This window comes from Bos grunniens, chromosome 12 (genome assembly GCF_055505025.1).
Source record: "Bos grunniens cultivar Pamir isolate PY7600 chromosome 12, Bosgru_T2T1.0, whole genome shotgun sequence".
NCBI lineage: Eukaryota > Metazoa > Chordata > Mammalia > Artiodactyla > Bovidae > Bos > Bos grunniens.
In genome coordinates, this window is record NC_141176.1 from 8,535,678 (window position 1) to 8,557,798 (window position 22,121).

The following is a 22,121-nucleotide window of genomic DNA, read 5'->3' on the forward strand; positions in this document are numbered from 1 at the left end:
GGTTATTCCAGTAGTCTTGTATGGATGTGAGAGCCAGACAATAAAAAAGGCTGAGTGCCGAAGAATTGATGCCTTTGAACTGTGGTGCTAGAGAAGACTCTTGAGAGAGAGTCCTTTGAACTGCAAGGAGACCAATAATCCAGTCAATCCTAAAAGAAATCAATGCTGAATATTCACTAGAAGGACTGATGCTGAAGCTAAAGCTCCAATACTTTGACCACCATATGCAAAGAGACAACTCATTGAAAAAGACCCTGCTGATGGGAATGACTGAAGGCAGGAGGAGAGGGAGTGTCAGAGGGTAAGATGGTTGGATGGCATCACCGACTCAATGGACTTGAATTTGAGCAAACTCTGGGAGATGATGAAAGAAAGGGAATCCTGGCATGCTGCAATCAATCCATGGGGTTTGCAGAATCAGACACGACTTAGTGACTGAACCACAACAAAGAAAAATCTATAAAACTCATAAAAATATATCTGCAAAAGTCTAGACAAATCTAGTAGATTATTAACTTTTTTTTTCCATAATGTAAATCTTTTATTTTATTTTAATTTTTTAACTTTACAATATTGTATTGGTTTTGCCATATATCAAAATGAATCCGCCACAGGTATACATGTGTTCCCCATCCTGAACCCTCTTCCCTCCTCCCTCTCCATACCATCCCTCTGGGTCGTCCCAGTGCACCAGCCCTAAGCATCCAGTATGATGCATCGAACCTGGACTGGTGATTCGTTTCATATATGATATTATACATGTTTAAATGCCATTCTCCCAAATCATCTCACCCTCTCCCTCTCCCACAGAGTCCAAAAGACTGTTCTATACATTAGTGTCTCTCTTGCTGTCTCGTATACAGGGTTATTGTTATCATCTTTCTAAATTCCATATATATGCGTTAGTATACTGTATTGGTGTTTTTCTTTCTGGCTTACTTCACTCTGTATAATAGGCTCCAGTTTCATCTACCTCACCAGAACCGATTCAAACATATTCTTTTTAATGGCTGAGTAAATTTATTAACTTTTGAAATCTGATAGGCACCAGAGAAGACATTTGAACATCATAAATGTAAAACAATTTATCCTTTTCAGTGATATCAGATCAGATCAGATCAGTCGCTCAGTCATGTCCAACTCTTTGTGACCCCATGAATCGCAGCACGCCAGGCCTCCCTGTCCATCACCAACTCCTGGAGTTCACTCAGAATCATGTCCATCAAGTCAGTGATGCCATCCAGCCATCTCATCCTCTGTCGTCCCCTTCTCCTCTTGCCCGCAATCCCTCCCAGCATCAGAGTCTTTTCCAATGAATCAGCCCTTCGCATGAGGTGGCCAAAGTACTGGAGTTTCAGCTTTAGTATCATTCCTTCCAAAGAAATCCCAGGGCTGATCTCCTTCAGAATGGACTGGTTGGATCTCCTTGCAGTCCAAGGGACTCTCAAGAGTCTTCTCCAACACCACAGTTCAAAAGCATCAATTCTTCGGCACTCAGCCTTCTTCACAGTCCAACTCTCACATCCATACATGACCACAGGAAAAACCTTAACCTTGACTAGACGAACCTTTGTTGGCAAAGTAATGTCTCTGCTTTTGAATATGCTATCTAGGTTGGTCATAACTTTCCTTCCAAGGAGTAAGCATCTTTTAATTTCATGGCTGCAGTCACCATCTGTAGTGATTTTGGAGCCCAGAAAAATAAAGTCTGACACTGTTTCCACTGTTTCCCCACCTATTTCCCATGAAGTGATGGGACCAGATGCCATGATCTTCATTTTCTGAATGTTGAGCTTTCAGCCAACTTTTTCACTCTCCACTTTCACCTTCATCAAGAGGCTTTTTAGTTCCTCTTCACTTTCTGCCATAAGGGTGGTGTTATCTGCATGTCTGAGGTTATTGACATTTCTCCTGGAAATCTTGATTCCAGCTTGTGTTTCTTCCAGTCCAGCATTTCTCATGATGTACTTACTCTGCATATAAGTTAAATAAACAGGGTGACAATATACAGCCTTGACATACTCCTTTTCCTATTTGGAACCAGTCTGTTGTTCCATGTCCAGTTCTAACTGTTGCTTCCTGACCTGCATACAAATTTCTCAAGAGGCAGATCAGGTGGTCTGGTATTCCCGTCTCTTTCAGAATTTTCCACAGTTTATTGTGATCCACACAGTCAAAGGCTTTGGCATAGTCAATAAAGCAGAAATAGATGTTTTTCTGGAACTCTCTTGCTTTTTCCATGATCCAGCGGATGTTGGCAATTTGATCTCTGGTTCCTCTGCCTTTTCTAAAACCAGCTTGAACATCAGGAAGTTCATGGTTCACATATTGCTGAAGCCTAGCTTGGAGAATTTTAAGCATTACTTTACTAGCGTGTGAGATGAGTGCAGTTGTGTGGTAGTTTGAACATTCTTTGGCATTGCCTTTCTTTGGGATTGGAATGAAAACGGACCTTTTCCAGTCCTGTGGCCGCTGCTGAGTTTTCCAAATTTGCTATAGATGTTAGCTAATTATAGTGAAGAAAACAATGTTTCAAATCAGATAAGAGAGACCTTGATGATTTTAGCATTTAATAAAAATGACTATAGGATAAACCCAAGCCTCAATAAGTAAACAGGTAAAGCAAGGGCCCGTAATCAGATTTTTTAAAAGTCAGTGTTTTTTATTCTCTTCTGTGAATTCTAGTATAAAATTATTTAGATTTTAGCTCTATGTATAATTTAAGATCCAATTAAGCAAAATATAAAGTGGAAAACACTTCATGGTTGAAATTTCAAGAGTAAGAATGTATATCAATGTTGGATCTTTGGCTTTATTTTTACACTTCACTTCTCTCCATCAGAGGTGGAGGAAGTCATCTAATTGCTGAGTATAAGAAAGTGAATTTCCAATCATATAAGACTTTACCCCTTATTCCATTTTGTCCCCTTAGAAACTGACCTTTGAGAAGAGAAAATATGTTTTGCAGTGTTGCTCAGTTACATAAATAACAAAGGAACAGATTATGCTTCTTAAAATGGGGAAGGCTGGTTCAATTCATTGTGCCTACCAGTGGATAATCTGTCTTATCTTGGAGTGTTCACGTATGTCTGTGTTCATGCTAAGTTGCTTCAATCGTGAATGACTCTGCAACCCTATGGACTGTAGCTCACCAATCTCTGTACATAGGATTTTCCAGGCAAGAGTACTGTAGTAGTTTGCCACACCCTCCTCCAGAGGACCTTTCCAACCCAGGGATTGAACCCACAACTCATGTTTCCTGCATTGGCAGGAAGATTCTTTACCACTAGTGCTGCTTTTTACTCCCCTCATCTGTGTCTATTTTCCCATAAATATATATCACATTCTCCAATATAAGCTTCACAAATTATAAAGAGGATATTTTGTTCTTCATTTACCCTATTTGGTTAAGTTGATCTGAAACTTAAGTAGGGAAATGTGCTGATGTACTGAATGCCTTCACACCCAATAGTGGTTCATGAAGATGGTAGGGTTCCAGCCAAATGGAATCATTTTAGAAATGACAGGATGTTCAAATCAGTATTATTATTTTACAAATGAAGGACCCAATATTTAAAGAGATTGGTTAATTCATGACAGAACTATAAACCAAACTGGTTTATTGACCATCAAGTTCATGCATACTAAGGATCCCTTCCAACCTGCTATATTTGAAAATTCATGATCTCTAAATTCAGATCTCATTTCTAGTTCCTTTTCTTATTACTTATTATAGCATTCAGTTTTCTTACTTGCAAACCAATGCCCAAGTTCACAAGTTTGTTCTAGAATAAGAAGAAGAGTACCCTATATTATTATTAGTTAAGCTCAGTCATGTCCAACTCTTTGTGACCCCATGGACTGTAGCCTGTCAGGTTCCTCTATTCATGGAATTTTCCAGGCAAGAATACAGGAGTGGGTTGCCATTTCCTTGTTCAGGGGATCTTCCAGACCCAGGAATTGAACCTGGGTCTCCCACATTCCAGGCAGATTCTTTTCTATCTGAGCCACTAGGGGTGCCTGCACTATTGAGTAAATATCAACTTACCACAATATTCTCTATAATTATTTTTATAATCTGAATCACAACAATAAGTAAAATATGAACTCAACGAATGAATATTTTAAAATATTAACAGCATTTAGCAATGCTGATTAGGATGATAAATTAAAATCATGCAGTTAATTTTAACTGCATGAGACTTTAAGACATATTTATTAAAAACATGTAAAAGTTAGGATATATTTCTACAGTAATTGAGAAATTATAGTTTTCTGTGTAAGGTGAATCTAAAGATATTTTAATGTATCATAAAATCTGAATCCATACTGTCATTATCAAATCAAGTGCTCTTTTAAATCTGTCTTTCACAGGTACCCTGTTTATCCTTTTCTATTTTTTTATTACCTTTACAAACCAGTTTCATATGCATTTACCCAGAAGTACTATTTTTGTTACTATGTTTGACGATCATTTTTGTAATGAACACAAATCATAGAAAATATTCCTTTTTAAATAGATTTTTTTTTATCTTACTCTCAGTAAAATAGCTTGAGGAAAGTAGACAGGTTCAATGAAAAACTGTCATTTATTCATCCTTTTTTTCAGCTGTCAATCTTACCTGTGGGATGACTTTTCCATTGGTATTTCTGCATACCTGATGTATCCTTAATTCCAACTCTCATTGAAAACTTCACACTAAACTAAAAGATGTAATATCAAGGAAAGATCATGGAAGAAACCTAAACTGAACATAACTAGTTTAAATAGCTTTGCAGCTTCAAAACGATAGTCTAATAAGGGTGTTAAAATATACAAAAACTAAAAGGCAAATTACTTTTCTTAAATTATTTTGAAAAGTACCTCATCTAATTTAGATAATTTGTGATATTTTTTTAATTGTCTCATCAGCATTCTTTACTTAATGGTTATCCAAAACAATCCATAATAATTCTTTATAAGATTAAAAAAAATGATAAACAGCAACTAAAGATTGGGTGTTGAACAGTGCAATACATTTAAGTACAATTTAAATTACCTACACTAACTGAGCGACTGATCTGATCTGATCTGAACTGTACTTTCGTGAGCACCCAAATTAACTGAGGGCTTCCTGGGTGGCTCAAATGGTAAAGAATGTGCCTGCAATGTGGGAGACCTGAGTTTGATTCCTGGGTCGGGAAGATCACCAGGAGAAAAGAATGGTAACATACTCCAGTATTCTTTCCTGGAGAATTCCATGGACAGAAGAGCCCTGGCATACAGTTCACGGAGTCACAAAGAGTCATACATGACTGAGTGACTAACACATACAAATTAACTGAATTTATTTCAAAAGATATCATTCAGTTCAGTTCAGTTCAGTAGCTCAGTCGTGTCGAACTCTTGGCGACCCCATGAATTGCAGCACGCCAGGCCTCCCTGTCCATCACCAACTCCTGGAGTCCACCCAAACCCATGTCCATTGTGTCGGTGATGCCATCCAACCATCTCATCCTCTGCCGTCCCCTTCTCCTCCTGCCCTCAATCTTTCCCAGTATCAGGGTCTTTTCCAATGAGTCAGCTCTTCACATCAGGTGGTCAAAGTATTGGAGTTTCAGCTTCAACATTAGTCCTTCCAATGAACATCTAGGACTGATCTTCTTTAGGATGGACTAGTTGGATCTCCTTGCAGCCCAAGGGACTCTCAAGAGTCTTCTCCAACACCACCATTCAAAAGCATCAATTCCTCAATTAATTTTTATTAATTCATTTGCTTATTCATCTTCAAAAAATGTTTATTTAATGTTTGCTATGTTAGAAATTGACTAATATTGTAAAAATACCTATATTACCCAAAGCAATCTACAGATTAAATGCATTCCCTATCAAATTACAAAGGGCATTTTCCACAGAATTAGAGTGAAACTTTTACAATTTGTATGGAAATACAAAAGACTTCAAATAGTGAAAGCGATCTTGTGAAAGAAGAATAGAGGTGAAGGAATCAGGCTTCATGACTTCAGAGTTTACTACAGTCATCAAAACAGTGTGGAGTGGCACCAAAAAAAAGAAAGAAAGAAGCATAGATCAATGGGACAGGATAGAAAGCCCAGAGATAAACCGATGTACCTACAGCCACCTAATCTATGACAGAGGAGGCAAGAATGTACAATGGAGAAAAGATGATCTCTTCAATAAGTGGGGCTGGGAAAACTGGGCAGCTATATGTAAAAGAATGAAATTAGAAGACTCCCTGGTGGCTCAAATGGTAAAGAATCCACCTGCAATGCAGGAGACCTGGGTTCAACCCTTGGGTCAGGAAGGTCCCCTGGGGAAGCTAATGGCTAACCACTCCAGTATTCTTGCTTGGAGAATTCCATGGACTGGCAGGCTACATTCCATGGGTCACAAAGAGTAGGACATGACTGAGCAACTCAATCTTTCACTTTCACTAATATCATACACAAAACTCAAAATGAATTAAAGACATAAATGTAAGGCCAGATACTACACAACTCTTAGAAGAAAATATATGCAGAACACTCTTTGACATAAATCACAACATTTTTTTTTTTTGGTTCCACTTTCTACAGTAATGAAAATAAAAAGAAAAATAAACAAATATGTTAGAAATTGCCCTGCCCTCAGAGAGCATTAGGTGCAGTCACACTGTTGCCCTCACTGTCTTTGAATCATATTTAATGAATCTGGAAAGCTTCTATCACAACTTTATCAACATATCAAAATAGAATATCACCCTGGGGGGTTACACAAAATCCCTTGAAATTCTAATATCTGAGTCAATTCCTCTTTTTTCATCACTTGTGTGAACTTGTTTCCTAGGTGGCTCTTTGTGTGATCACAGAGGCTAAGAAATCTCTTCCACGTGGAGTCAGTTCAGGCTCCATATACCTTGGACTTCACCTTGTATTCCTTCTCTTCTTTTGGTCTGAGAGAGACAGACAGCAGGCAGAGCCACAAAAAGTCCCCTATGTCATTGAGGACTTTCCAGGTGGTGCTAGTGATAAAGAACCCATCTCCCAATGCAGGAAACATAAGAGGTGCAGGTTCGACCCCTGGGTTGGGAAGATCCCCTGGAGGAGGGCATGGCAACCCACTTCAGTATTCTTGTTTGGAGAATCCCATGGACAGAGGAGTCTTGTGAACCACTGTCCATAGGGTCACACAGAGTCAGATATGACTAAATCTACTTAGCATGCACACGCACTATGTCACTGAAAGAAATGTGGACCTGAATTTAAGGGTGATATAAAGTAATTGACAGCTCTATACAGGGTTACTAACATGATTCTTATTGACATGTTTTAAATTATCAGTGTTGTTAAATTTTAAAAGCATATGAGGTTTTCTACATGTATGTTTTTGTATGTTAGTGAACAAAAAACAAAGAGCTATATGTTGAAAACACGATTTTTATTTAATTAGCTGCAATAGATTGATGTTAAATATGATTTTTTATTAAATACATAAATTAATTTCTGAGGTACTTTAGAATTCAGAGACCCTACACTTCTACTATTGATTTAACTTTGTACAAATTGCTTATCCTTTCAAAGCTCCTTTTTCATTGTTGTTTTCATTTGTATGTTTGCTTTGTTTTTGGTGAAAGCTTCAGCTTCTTAAAATACCAGGCACCAAAAGCCATAGTGAGGAGATTGAGGAGTGAATGAGTGATGTGGAAAATTAGAGAAAGTATAGAAATCAATAATAAGAAGTGGGAATAAAAGGAAAGAGGTGCCAAAGTAGCTGAGCATGAAGTTGAGTTTACATTTGTGTGTGTGTGAGTTTTAGGGAAAGAGAGACTTAACCATGTTTTAGTGCTGATGTGAGAGAATTGCTGTCTAGACAACATTTAAAGTCATGAGAGAAAAAGAGGATAATATGGAGAAAAGTCCCTGAATAGCCCTTGGGGAATTGTTGTCATATTAGGGTCACATAAAATAAGCAATATTCTCCAGAAATAATATATTGAGTTCTTGCTTGACCTATGCTCTCGTGACACGGGTGTGTGCTTGTTCAGTTCCTAAGTCATGTCCAGCTCTTTATGACCCCGTGGACTGTAGCACGCCAGGCTCCTCTGTCCTCCACCACCTCCTGAAGTTTGCTCATGGTACCATCATGAGATTTACCAAGCTGTGTTATGTTTCTATATTTACATATATATCTTCCAGGTTAGGGAAAAATTGAGCATAAGCGGAGAAGGGGTGACAGAGGATGAGAAGGTTGGGTAGCATCATAGACACAGAGGACAGGAATTTGAGCAAACTCCAGGAGACAGTGAAGGACAGTGAAGCCTGGCAGGCTGCAGTTTGTGGGGTCGCAAAAAGTTGGACACGACTGAGCAAGTGAACAACAATAACTCCCAGGTTAAGTTGTTAACTCTTTGAAATTTGAGGGTTTACTTTACTAATCCCTTTTTACCTGGAACCTAATATCTTTTTATCGCATTGAATAATTCAGTGAAAATGCTACATGAAATGCTGTATGTATAACTATTATAGTTATTACTGTTCAAATTATTAAGAAAATGCATATAATATGCTTAATTACATATAATATGAATGAAATAACATGAAAGAAATGACATATAATATGAATGAAAACCCTATTTAAAAGAGATGGAATCAACATTGTAGCATTCAAAAGTTTCCTCTTAATGTTGTTTTCACATACCCTTTAGAGTAAATTTTAAAATGAAATATCCTGGCTTCTTATTGAGACTCTATAGTGGCAACATTTCCAGTCTATTCTATCAGCTCTGTGTTCTGAGCTCAGTAAAGATCTTACTATTCCTAGATCCTGAGTATCAAACTGAAGGAAAGGACAGGAAGCATTATGCAGTTTTTTTGTTTGCTTGTTTGTTTTACCTGTGATCTCATCTGATGATGAAGATTAAGTGTCTTGATGTCTATCAGTTTGGCTTAAAATTTGTAAATATGTAGGCATTTAGCCTTAAGCATAATCACTACTCTTTCAAATAATACTTTGATGATGACTGTATCATCAAATAAACACTAATCTTTCCATTGGTGACAATAGATTATAACACCTCATTTTTAAACTCCAAAATTATCAAAAGTAACTAGTTCCCTCTTGACCTGGTAACATAAGCACAATTAATTAGCTATTTAGTTCTGAAAGTTTTCAGAGTTACAAATTTTCACTTAAATGGAATTGGAAATAGTCTTCATACAGAAACAAATGGAAATGTCTTTCCAATTAAAAATTCACTTACACATACACATACATTTTTGTTTCAGAGTAGAGAAAATTATTAGTTGTCATAATTAAAACTTTCCAAGGGGCATCTAAGGCAAATTACAAATAAGACATGTTACATTCTGCTGACACTTTTCAAAAACATTTGTGATTATTACACCAGAGTCAAGAATTTAGTGAGAGAGTGAGTTTTAAGAGTTAAAACTCTTGTAAGACAAAAAGACCACGTACAACAAAAAGGGAAAAAAAAATCCTTATAGAGAGTTCTGACTTAATATAAATCTCACTAAAGATTATAAAGAGCTCTATTCATATTCAAAAGTGGATCAAATCTTATGAATTTCTCTGAACTGACAGGGAGTTAAAAGGAAGTGGTTTGTAGGCGAGAACAAGGTACCTGAGCCTTCTCATCAGCAGTCTAGTCAGGAAAGGGACCTGGTGACTGCTCTAAGCAGCCCACACAATTACTTCTGAAATTTGCTGCCAGTAAAATCTCTTTCCATCTCGAATTCAAGTCCTGTGATTGTCACCTAAATCGAGTGTCCAAAGTAGAATACCAAGTGCAAAACATTTCCATTAATTTTTTTTTTTCATTTATGCTTTGGTGTCACCCGCCTACTCTGTTTATGTTTTTATACTAACCATCTTCTATACACCCTCATGCAAATGTGCATATATCCCAGAATAGTAATACACAAAGTGATACAGTACACATCATTATTACACCACAGCTTAAGTTTATATTTTTAGAGTGTATAAAAGCATGTGAAAAATTCCTCTCCCACAGATGAAATGCTCTTTGATATTCAGTTTTGAAAAGGTTAGTAGCTCCAATAAAAAACTTTAAAACTAGGGAAACTTGTTTAAAATATTCCATCTATGTAATGTTTGGCAGCCACATATTGGAACAGGTTCTAGAAATCTCAGGAAAAGAGGAACAACCCTCACAACCTGAAAATGTGCTACCTGGATGGGATGATATTGATACTTAGTCTACAACCCTTACAACATGAAAATGTGCTACATGGATGAAATGGTATTGATACTTAATCTGAAGGTCATATCCAAACATGTACCATTACCACAGTTATTGACAGAATTTTGTGTTCATATGGAGGACAGGATAGGCAACATGCCTTGAGTAATAGGGAAGAACAGATCTGATTCCATGCTTGATCTGCTTCTTTTACTTTAAACTTTGTGTTCTGTTTATTGTTTTTACTACAGGTTAATCACAAATGGATGTTGCCTTTAGCTTGTGTGCATGTGTGCGTGCTAAGTTGCTTCAGTTGTGTCTGACTCTATGGAACCCTATGGACTGTAGCCCACCAGGCTCCTCTGCCCATGGGATTTTCCAGGCAAGAATACCGGAGTGGGTTGCCATGCCCTCCTCCAGGGGATCTTCCCAATCCAGGGTTCAAACGCACATCTTATGTCTCCTGCATTGGCAGGTGAGTTCTTTATCATTATCACCACTTGAGAAGCATGTTGCCTATAGCTTAGAATATACAAAATAGCCCATTTTAGGGAACTCTGCCTCCCATGCCTGAGTGTTAAGCTAAAATATTTTTGCTAAAGTTTACAGGAAACATCCTGACCAGGCCCATCTGTGCATGGCTACAGTAAAGAAGAATGAATACATTCTCTCTGGAGTCTGACTAGAACCAGGAAATATTTGAAATAATGTGTTGCCTTTTTTACATTACATCCTCACCTTCCCTGGCCTTTGTTTTTATAAATGAAGCTAGCACCCAAATCTGAGGAAGATGATTCTTTGAGACAGTAGTCCACCATCTCCTTGGTCTCCTGGTTTTCTGAATAAAATCAGTATTCCTTGCCTTAACAGCTCATCTCTCAATTTATTGGCCTGTCACATGGCAAGCAGTCCAAGGTCAGAGTAGGTAACATTAGGAAAGGAGTGTGAAATTCAAATTTGATTCACATCCCCTAAATAGAGAGAGAGCATGATTAGACATATCATATTATGCCTATCTTCTTTCTTTCCAAACTCCCTCTCAAGAGGTAAGAACACAGATTAAATGAGCAAATGACAATCTGAAAATAATAAAAGTTAACTATTTTTGATTAAGCTGAGATTCTTTTAACAATGAACAAATATTTACTGAGTCCCTCTTTGATTTCAAGGCAAGTGTCTAGGCACTAGGGATATAAGAAAAGAAAAAAAAAAAAGACAGAAACAGTACCTGCTGTTGTTAAGCAGGAAATTAGCCATGAGCAATGAGAGGCAGCCCCATTGACTAAACGTCCAGTAGCTGCCTAATCCCGTCAAGCTATTTACCAGTCTTGTCCCAAACACAGCCCTGTCAGTACTCGAAATGCTCAAAAGATCAGAAAAATCCCCCTGTGGGCAATTGTCCCCTCTCTGACACATGCACACACCTCACACTATCATGTCCTTACATAAGCTTGGTGGCCATTGGGCTCATTAAATGCTCATAAATATTCCATGAACACATGCATCTAATTATAACAGACTGAATTATGGAAAGGACATATACAGCAGAGCCTCTTGTTATATAACCTGCAGCTCTCAGTTAAGACTGTCAAACACCAATACAGTATACTAACACATATATATGGAATTTAGAAAGATGGTAACAATAACCCTGTGTACGAGACAGCAAAAGAGACACTGATGTATAGAACAGTCTTATGGACTCTATAGGAGAGGGAGAGGGTGGGAAGATTTGGGAGAATGGTATTGAAATATGTGAAATATCATGTATGAAATGAGATGCCAGTCCAGGTTCGATACACAATACTGGATGCTTGGGGCTAGTGCACTGGGACGACCCAGAGGGATGGTATGGGGAGGGAGGAGGGAGGAGGGTTCAGGATGGGGAACACATGTATACCTGTGGCGGATTCATTTTGATATTTGGCAAAACTAATACAATTATGTAAAGTTTAAAAATAAAATTAAAAAAAAAAAAAAAAGACTGTCAGCCAATGATCTCCTGGATTATGCAAAAAACTTTGCCTTAAAAACTCTATATCACAGCCCTCCAGAGCCATTGCTTTCCTTGGCCTGGTCTACTTCTCTCTTGAGATAGGCTCTCTGTTCTCTCTTTAGCTTCAATAAACTCTCTTGCAACAAGTAAGACCTCAGATTCTTCTTTGTATCCTTACCAAGAACCAAGGCCAATGGGAAGAGGGGTCTCTAGACTCCCTTCCACTAACACTATGATGGCTTTTTCTAGAATGCAGATATATAAATGCTACCTTTGAATTTCATGGCGCTATATGAGCACTCAGTCCAACTTGGATCTTGTAAGAAACTAGAGATGGGGGGATGCCTGGTAAAACAATGAGTTAGCCTCTGCAATTTCACTTGTGTCTTTACTCTGAATCTTCTTTATATAAAAGTATGAAGCTACATCTTTCCTTCTGTCAAATTCTGCCTATCTCTAAAATACTCTTTTCTCTTTCATAAATAATCCTTATATTAGCCAGATGTTTCCCTGATTATTAAATTGTGTATTTTACTGTAAAGTGTGAAGACATACTAACAACCAAGTGATGAGAAGGAATAGTAGAGGCAACATTCACACCTTGGTAACCACTCCTCTTTCCCCCAGGAAACGTCATCTGTTGGGAATAAAGTCTTAAATTAGTGTAAAGGTACTTATGTTTTTTCACCATTCCAATTTGTTGTGCAAATTGAAAAAGAGAAAACCTATCATTATGGATAAAGATCATAGATTCCCAATAAATATGTAATACCTGAGTTGGTAAATAAGAAATTGAAAAATTTATAGAATCTTTTGTATTCTTACTAATGCCTTAAGTTGAGTAAATCCACTGAGGGAACCACCCTGATCCAAATTGATCTCAGTACCTTGAAGAGTGTCCACATGAAATGGAGTCCCCTAAGAGTTCATTCACAGTGGAAACACTTGAGAAATCCCAGTCCTTCTATTATCCGCAGTCTGGGTTAAGATTTGTGTCCTGCTGTTGGTCCCCAAACTGGAGTGTTCAAGGTTGAAATCTGAAACTGGCCCCCGTATGTGGAAAGCAAGTAAAGACTGGATACAGAATCCAATCACTCCAGATTGACAAGCAACAGGTTTAAGAAGCAAAGGAACTTATACACAGGATGTGTCATGGGCACCACAAGATAAGTAGGTCTTCACACTGCCTGCCAAAATTTTAAAAGATTATACAGAGGACTAGATTTTGTCACATAAGCAATTCAAATGGCTTCAACCTTCAGCCTTATCCTCTCCAATCTATGTCCCTGGAACAGCTCCTGGAGTGGGAATGGCGGGCAGAGTGCACTTTCCAAGGATGGGGGAGGGGCAAGGAACCTCCAACTGCCTGAGTCCAGTTCTTGGGTCAATCCAAGGTCACAGCCTTTTGATGACCTTCTCCAACACCTTCCAACCAATACTAAGATCAAGATCAAAGACCTCCGGGGTAACTTTTGAGGTCCTGTGTATCCCTGGAGTGACAGAACACCCAAAATGTCAGTGTGATTTGCTCTTTCAGATTTTTCTCTCTGCCTGATCTCTAGTCCATGGACTGACTGTCAAATTGCCTCATCTCATTCTCTGTTCATGACTGCAGCTTCTTCCTGAATCTTCAATCCTCACACACACACACACATAAATAGATACTTTAGGACAGGATAGCTTTAATTATAACCTTTAAGAAGGGCTAGATCTGCTGTCCTTATTTTTCTCCCCATTCTACCCTACACATACTACTTGGGTTTCTAACATAAAATAACATAAAATAATTTACGTTATTATTATTATTTATTATAATAATATAACATATATAATTATGTTATACATAATAATATAAAATAATAATAATATAACATATATAATTATGTTATTATTATTAAAAAATAAAATAATTTCTAACATAAAATAATAAATGGGGTTCTGTTTTCTCAGAACCCCATTTCAGATCATTATGCCCCTGCCCTCTTTCCTTGTACTGTATATCTTTATATAGTTACACAGCACCTCTTTATATAGTTATACAGTACCAGGGCTTCCCTGGTGGCTCAGAGGTTAAAGCGTCTGCCTGCAATGCGGGAGACCTGGGTTCAATCCCTGGGTCAGGAAGATCCCCTGGAGAAGGAAATGGCAACCCACTCCAGTATTCTTGCCTGGAGAATCCCATGGACAGAGGGGCCTGCTGGGCTATAGTCGACGGGGTCGCAAAGAGTCGGACACGACTGAACGACTTCACTTCACTTCACAGCGCCTCTAGAGAGGCCTTTCTTACGTTTGATTTTTGTTATTTGCACAATCATATTTAACATGATTTATTGAATGCTTTCTATATGCCAGGAATTTCTAAATACTTTATATTCATCATGTTTTTCCTCTAGTATATAGATAGAAAATAGGATAATATCTAACACATAGGTCCTATTAATATTTGTTGAATGATATGACATTATCCTAATTTACAGTAGTAAAGTTGACTTATAGAAACAGCAATTTGACCAAAATGCAGAATTCTAGTTCTTAGTTTTCTTTTCACAATTAGTTTTAAGCTGCAATTATTACCCTGGCTTTTTGTCAACTACATTTGGGTTGTTCTTTTGCTGTTTCTTGTGTTTAAGTTCCCATCATGACAATAACTTTTCTTCTTCTCATATTTTGCAATTACAACTAACAAGAACATAATAATTTAACTTCACAGAGTTCTTCTTTGTTCCTTATAATCCAAGATATTGTTTTAAAATATTATTTGGCATATTTTGCATCTCAGTAGTTTTAGTTTCACTTTCATCATTAAAGCTAATCTAATTTATCCAACTGTAAACAAAAAATTTTATCAGAAATTCACTGTATAGAAATTATATGTCAATTAAAAACAAAAACAAACAAATAAAAAAAAAAACAGGCTGAGGGCCATTGCCCTGGAGAAGAGAGTATAAAATGAAGTCACAGCAAACTTTTGGCTTTGAGTTTCAAAATAAGTTTCTAGAAGCTGATTAAAGAATAAAATATTAAAAAAAATGATAAATGGAAGTATAACTTTTAAAATAAATGATTATCAAGCTCTTTCATATAGTTATTTACTATTTATTATAGGTTTTTACTTATCACTACATAGAATATTATTATTTGGGCTCTTCAAGGGTATGTATGTATGTGTGTATACACATTTCATTACATTTGCAACATTTTGTGCATACCTTGAGAGAAAACTTATTGACCCAAAATGAATTTTAATTGCAAGATAAAGAGAAGTTTACCAATGAATTCTCAAAAAATCAATTGCTTATGTATTAGTTGTTTAATTTATATAAATTATAATTTCAGATAATTCTAATAGCCCTGGCACTTCATTTTCACTGTATTAATTATTCAGTGGTTGTATAGATTTCAAGTATACATAAGGACCTGAAAAAGTCTTATCAAAATGCATATTGCTAAGCCTTATTATCCAAATTCAAAGTCAGCATATCATTGAGGGCCTAGAAATCTGAAATCAATAAGCACCAAAGGTGTTTGGATATATAACATACAAGCATCACATCAGTGAAGTAAGGACTAGTCAGAATGGCCTGGACAAGGAAAAAGAAAGCCAAACTTCTAAATCTCACTTTAACTTGATCAATCTTGTGATCATTAGAAAATAATTTAGCTATTTAATTTTGCTGTATTGTCCTTATCTCTAATATGAGCAAATTGAATTTGTATTTTCAACAAGGAAAATTTTATGTAACCCTTAAAATTTTCACAATTTTTAATCTATAATATATCAATTGTATTAAATCCAAAGTTAAAATGCAAGTTTTTCCTCTCTAATAATCTCATTTATGGTCAAGAATGAAAATTCAAATTGTATCCAATTTATAAGAAATAAGTTTCTGTATTTGAACCTGAGACTATGAGATCTCTGCATTTATGGTTTTGTGATTTGAGGATATGCAAAGTAATTTAGAACCTTTTGGTACGATTAAATAGATATCTTCATTTTAAAAGTTCTAATTCATATACTACAGAAAATAATTCCTATATAACCCTAATTCCACTTAGCTAAAATGCAATTATATAACCCTCTCCCTCTCCTTTTTTTTTTTTTTTTCAGTTTTTCAAGAAGGATAGCAAGCATTAGCAAACGAAAAAGTGATGTCTAAGCTAAAACACAAAGAAGCTCTTTAATTTCAAGGTCAGCTTGTCTTTGGCCACTATAACTTATAATATAAGGGAAGCACATTGATATTTGTAAAACATATCCAAGACATAAAAGCAAAAACAAAACATGGGCATGTCAACATTTAGTTTACCTGAAAAAAATCTGTGAACAGAATCTGGTAGCATAAATAATACTAGTAATATCAAACCTTTATTGTGTGTTCTACAATATCAAAATATGTTTTAATATGTCAGTTTTACAATTAGAGAAGATATCAATTGGTATGACAGTTTTTATCTTTTTGCAGAGATATTCCCAAACTAATAAATATTAGATTCACCGCTGGAATCCAGGGACTTCTTTCACTAAATCATGCTCTCAGATTAAATCTCTCAGAGTAAATAAGGAATTTTTCATCACTCATGTAATGTAGCCTTCCCTTAACTACATCTGCTCCAATCACCTTCATTTCTACCATGTTACATGTCATCATTAACAATGGTTTTTGCTGATTTTTCCTTATGTATAACAGGAAAGTATACTCCATAAACATGGTACCATATCTACTCTGTTCTCTATGGTATTATCTTGAAGAATGCTTAGAATGGAATAGATGCTTCTTAGTTTTGTTTACTGATTAAATAACAAATGAAAAGTATTTTGTTCTTTTACTTTCATTATTTTTCTTTTCTTTTCTTTTTATTTTCTTTTATTTCTTTTCTTCCCTTCATTTAAAAAAATGAACAGCACATTTCTATTTATAGCCTAGTTTTGCTTCTGAAAAAAGTCATGGCAAGACTTATTTTTGGTATAGTCAAGGAGATTCTTGAAACATATCCATTTATAGTTGGGAATGGTGAAGGGTCTGAGACTTTACCCTACTCACAAGCTAACAATTTAGCTGGCCAGTGTTTTATAGATATTGACAGAAACCACAAGACTTCTGAAGCAGAGACAAAGCAATGTATTACTCAAAGCACAGCAGGAAGCATAAGCTTCAAGTTCACATCAATTTCCCTCACTACCCAAGACCTGTGGTCTAAGTACAGAGGTCTAAATGATTCTGTACCCACAGCAGTTTGTGAAACAACAGAGGAAGCTTAACCTTAGGAAAACACCAATCTTATAAGGGAGGCTACTGACAAACTTTGTAAGCATTAGCTTTAGTTTCTTCTTCAGGAAGTAAATCCATTCTCTTCCCTGTAGGGACTCGCCATTTTCATTATCCAAGGCTGTTTATAATACAAATATCCTTGGGAACATAGTCTAGAACATGGTTAACAAAACCATTCAGAAACCCAAAAGATACAAGGAAAATTATCTCCCCAAAATAGCCTGAATCAGATAAAATATAACAGATGTATATGCCTTTTATTCTGCTTGAGAATTTTTTCCTTTCAATTATCATGAATTGGTCTGCATGTAAATTACAACAAAATGCTTCAGTTTGATAAAGACACTCCTATAATTATGGGACTGCAAGGAGATACAACCAGCCCATCCTAAAGGAAATCAGTCCTGAATATTCATTGGAAGGACTGATGCTGAAGCTGAAACTCCAATACTTTGGCCACCTAATGTGAAGAAATGACTCATTGGAAAAGACCCTGATTCTGGGAAAGATTGAAGGCAGGAGGAGAAGGGAACTGCAGAGGATGAGGTGGTTGGATGGCATCACCAACTTGATGTACATGAGTTTGAGTAAGCTCCAGAAGTTGGTGATGGACAGGGAAGCCTGGCTTGATGCAGTCCCTGGAGTCACAAAGAGTCAGACATGACTAAGCTACTGAACTGAACTGATAATGATGTGGTTCAGTTGGTAAAGAATCTACCTGCAATGCAGCAGACCTAGGTTCCATCCCTGGGTTGGGACGATCCCCTGGAGAAGGGAAAGGTTACCCATTACAGTATTTTGGCCTGGAGAATTCCATGGACTGTATAGTCCATGGGATCACAAAGAGTTGTGATGACTGAGTGACTTTCATTTTCATAATGATGTTAGACAGTGAAAAATGAACGATGTAATCATTTACATGTTTCAAAAACACTTATGTTTCCTGATTTATATTTTTCTACCAGATGTGAAGAGTCAACTCTTTAGAAAACACTCTGATGCTGGGAAAGATTGAAGGCAGGAGGAGAAGGGGATGACAGAGGATGAGATGGTTGAATGGCATCACTGACTTAATGGACAGGAGTTTAAGCAAGCTCCAGGAGACAGTGAAGGACAGGGAAACCTGGTGTGCTGTAGTCCATGAGGTCGCAAACGGACATGACTGAGAGACTGAACAGCAACAATTTTGCTACTTGGATATTTTTATATTTTCAGACATAGTGTTTGGTCTTTCAGCAATTTTCCAACATAGATTATGCCAGTCTAAGTTTTATATTTGGATATCTATGAATAAATAATCTTGGTAATACACACTTCCTAAGTCAATGTTGATAAAATGCTTTGTAGATGAAAAGCAATTGATGGTCACTGTGCAAAATGTTTAAAGTGTGCCTGACCCCTGTGGGTGAGAAATCAGCTGCAACAAATTTTATTTGATCAAAGTGTGTGAGATTGCAAGTGAAGTTAGGGAATAAATTGACCACTTGTAAGTGAAAAGAATTATTTAAAATGGTGGTGCTATACATTCAATAGGTTAAACAATAAAAAAAAAAAATTATCAGTACAGTATTTCTCATACAAACTACAATTAGGGTACAATTAAAGGGGTGACATTCAAAAGTGAGGGGATTGATACAATTATACAATTTGAGGTTCAGTAGTTATACACATAAATGGCATCAAAGAGCATGGCATACACTTTGGAAACATTGTGTCAATGTATGTGCAAATACTTGTAAAAAGATTATACAGTTGAAACAGATGGCAGAGTAAGATGTGGGACACACCTCCTCCAAGAGTGCATCAAAAATGCATATACACATGGAAAAAATCTCACTGAAAGTGAACTGGAAACTATTAGAAAAGCTCCTATACGAACAAACCTGTGGGAAAATGAGGAGAATTGAGTAGGCTGGGAAGAGAAGGGGTCACATTGGACCCTGTGACTCTGGGGTGGGGACTCAGGGAGATCACAGAGGTGGAGGTCTCTCCCACAGAGGGTGTGACTCAAGCCTTATAATGAGCTCACCAGTCCTGTGAAGACAAGTCCCTCTGGCCAGTCGAAGGGTCATTGGGTCTGACAGGAGGGCTCTGGGAAGCCTAGACTCCACTCGCAGGAGTGCAAATGCTCCTAAAGAAGTGGGGAGGGCTGGAATGTGGCCCAGCCTGAGTCAAGTGACTGACTGCTCCAGCTCTGCTTACTTCACATCACGCCTTCACACTAGACAAAGGGCAGCATTGACCAGAGAGAGAGAGAGCTCAGCTGGGGGACACAGAGATGTCTCAGACCAGGGGTGGCGTCTGTGTGGGCTGGGGTGGCCGTCACTTAGGCAGCATGTCGGTGACAGTCCCAGTCTCTGAGAGTGTCCACCCGTATGCATGCTGAGAACCCCCACAGCCCTTGTCCACAGAGAGAGGGCTGGCGGAGACTGGGCGCTGCGGTTGGCTGTGCCAGACGAGGAAGACTCAGGCCCAAGGCTGTGTCTGAGCAGTGTGGGGGCTGTCGTTGCTGCCACTTACACGGACGGAAGGTTGGAGGCAGACTGGACCTCTGTCTGTGGTCAGGCTTCCTCAGCCTGTGCCATCACAGGATGACAGACCACACTGGCCCCTCCTGGTTCACCACCGACCGCCACTGGGTCAAGGGTCCCAGAGCTGGGAGAGGGGAGAGCACACACTTAAAGGGAGGTGACCCAGCTTGGATTCACACCTCAGACCCAGCTCCAGCTCTAGACCCTCTGTCTCAGTCCCCACATCCTACCCAAGAGATAGCTTGCCAGCACACTGAGGAAAAGACGTTACTGTGTTCACACCGGTCCAGCTCTCCCACCAAGGCAGTGGGCACACACAGCTCATACAGGGACACTCCCTCATAAGGCCACAATTTCAAGACCACAATGGGTAAAAATAAAAAATCACCTGTGTTCACAGAGACAGAGAAAGTTAAGCAAAAGAAGACAGAGAACTAGTCAAATCCTGAAAAATATAATGACAGAAATAAACAATTTACCAGATAAAGAATTCAAAGCACTAGTAATAAGAACAGTAACTGAATTATGGAAATGAATAGATTAACACAGTGAGAATTTTAATAAGAAAGTAAAAAATATTTTAAAAAATATGCAGGAAGAACTGGAGAATATATCTAAAGTAAAAAAAGAAACAAACTAGAAGGACTAAATAGACAACATAAATTATCTGGAAGACAGAATAATGGAAAACAAATACCTTTCCTGAGAAGCAAAACTAAAAGACCTTACCAATACTGAACCTATACTAAAAAAAAAAAAAAAAAAAAAAAAGTTAAATTAGTTTTATCTAAGTGGAAAAGAAAAGGCTATGACATGAAGTAATAATCTTGTAGATCTTTTAAAATGTGTTTGAACCTAAATGATTACAAGGTTTAAACTAGTAGATTTAACTGTAAGTCAACATATATGAACCTCAATTTAATAAAAAAGTCAAAAACCTACAATAGATACACAAATACTAAAAATAAAGGAATACAAGCATAGTACTGAATAAAATCATCAAAACACTAGGGAAGAGAAAAAAAGAAATGTACAGAGAAGAACTACAAAAATGTAAAAAGAGAAACAAGCAATGAAATGGCAATAAATACATAACTATCAGTAGTCAATTAAAAGGCTTCCCAGGTGGCACTAGAGGTAAATAACCCACCTGCCACTGCTCCAGACATAAGAGGCGTGGGTTTGATCTCTGGGTCAGGAAGACCCGCTGGAGAAGGGAATGGTAACCCACTCCAGTCTTCTTGCCTGGAGAATCCCAAGAACAGAGGAGCCTGGTGAGCTACTGTCCATGGGGTTGCAAAAAGTCAGACATGACTGAGCAACTAAACACACATACATACATGAGTTTATATTATATAATAAGCTACTGTGGATAATATCATTGGAAATATTTTCCCCCTTTCAGTAACTTGTCTTCTCATTTTGTGAATGATTTCCTTTACTGAGCAAGAGCCTTTAAGTTTAACTAAGTCCCATTTGTTTATTTTTCATTTTTGTTTTTATTTCTTTTGCTTTAAGAGTTAGATAAAAAATATATTTCTACAATTTATGTCAAAGAGTGTTCTCCCTATGCTCTCTTCCAGAAATTATATATATATATATATATATATATACACACACACACACACACACACACGTGTGTGTGTGTGTGTGTGTGTGTATCTGTGTTCAGAGAAGGCAATGGCAACCCACTCCAGTACTCTTGCCTGGAAAATCCCATGATTGGAGGAGCCTGGTAAGCTGCAGTCCATGTGGTCTCGAAGAGTCGGACACAACTGAGCAACTTCACTTTCACTTTTCACTTTCATACATTGGAGAAGGAAATGGCAACCCGATCCAGTGTTCTTGCCTGGAGAATCCCAGGGATGGGAGAGCCTGGTGGGCTGCCATCTGTGGGGTCACACAGAGTTGGACACAACTGAAGCAAATTAGCAGCAGCAGTAAGTGTGTTTCTCACATAAATGAGCAAGTGCCTGTTTTACTTTATGTGTTATTTTGTTAAGTAAAGTTTGTATATTGCATTAAAAATCTATATATAGATGGCTGATGCAACTCAATAACAAAAAAATTAATAACCTGATTTTTAAAATGAGTAGAATACCAGAATAGACATTTTTTTCCCCAA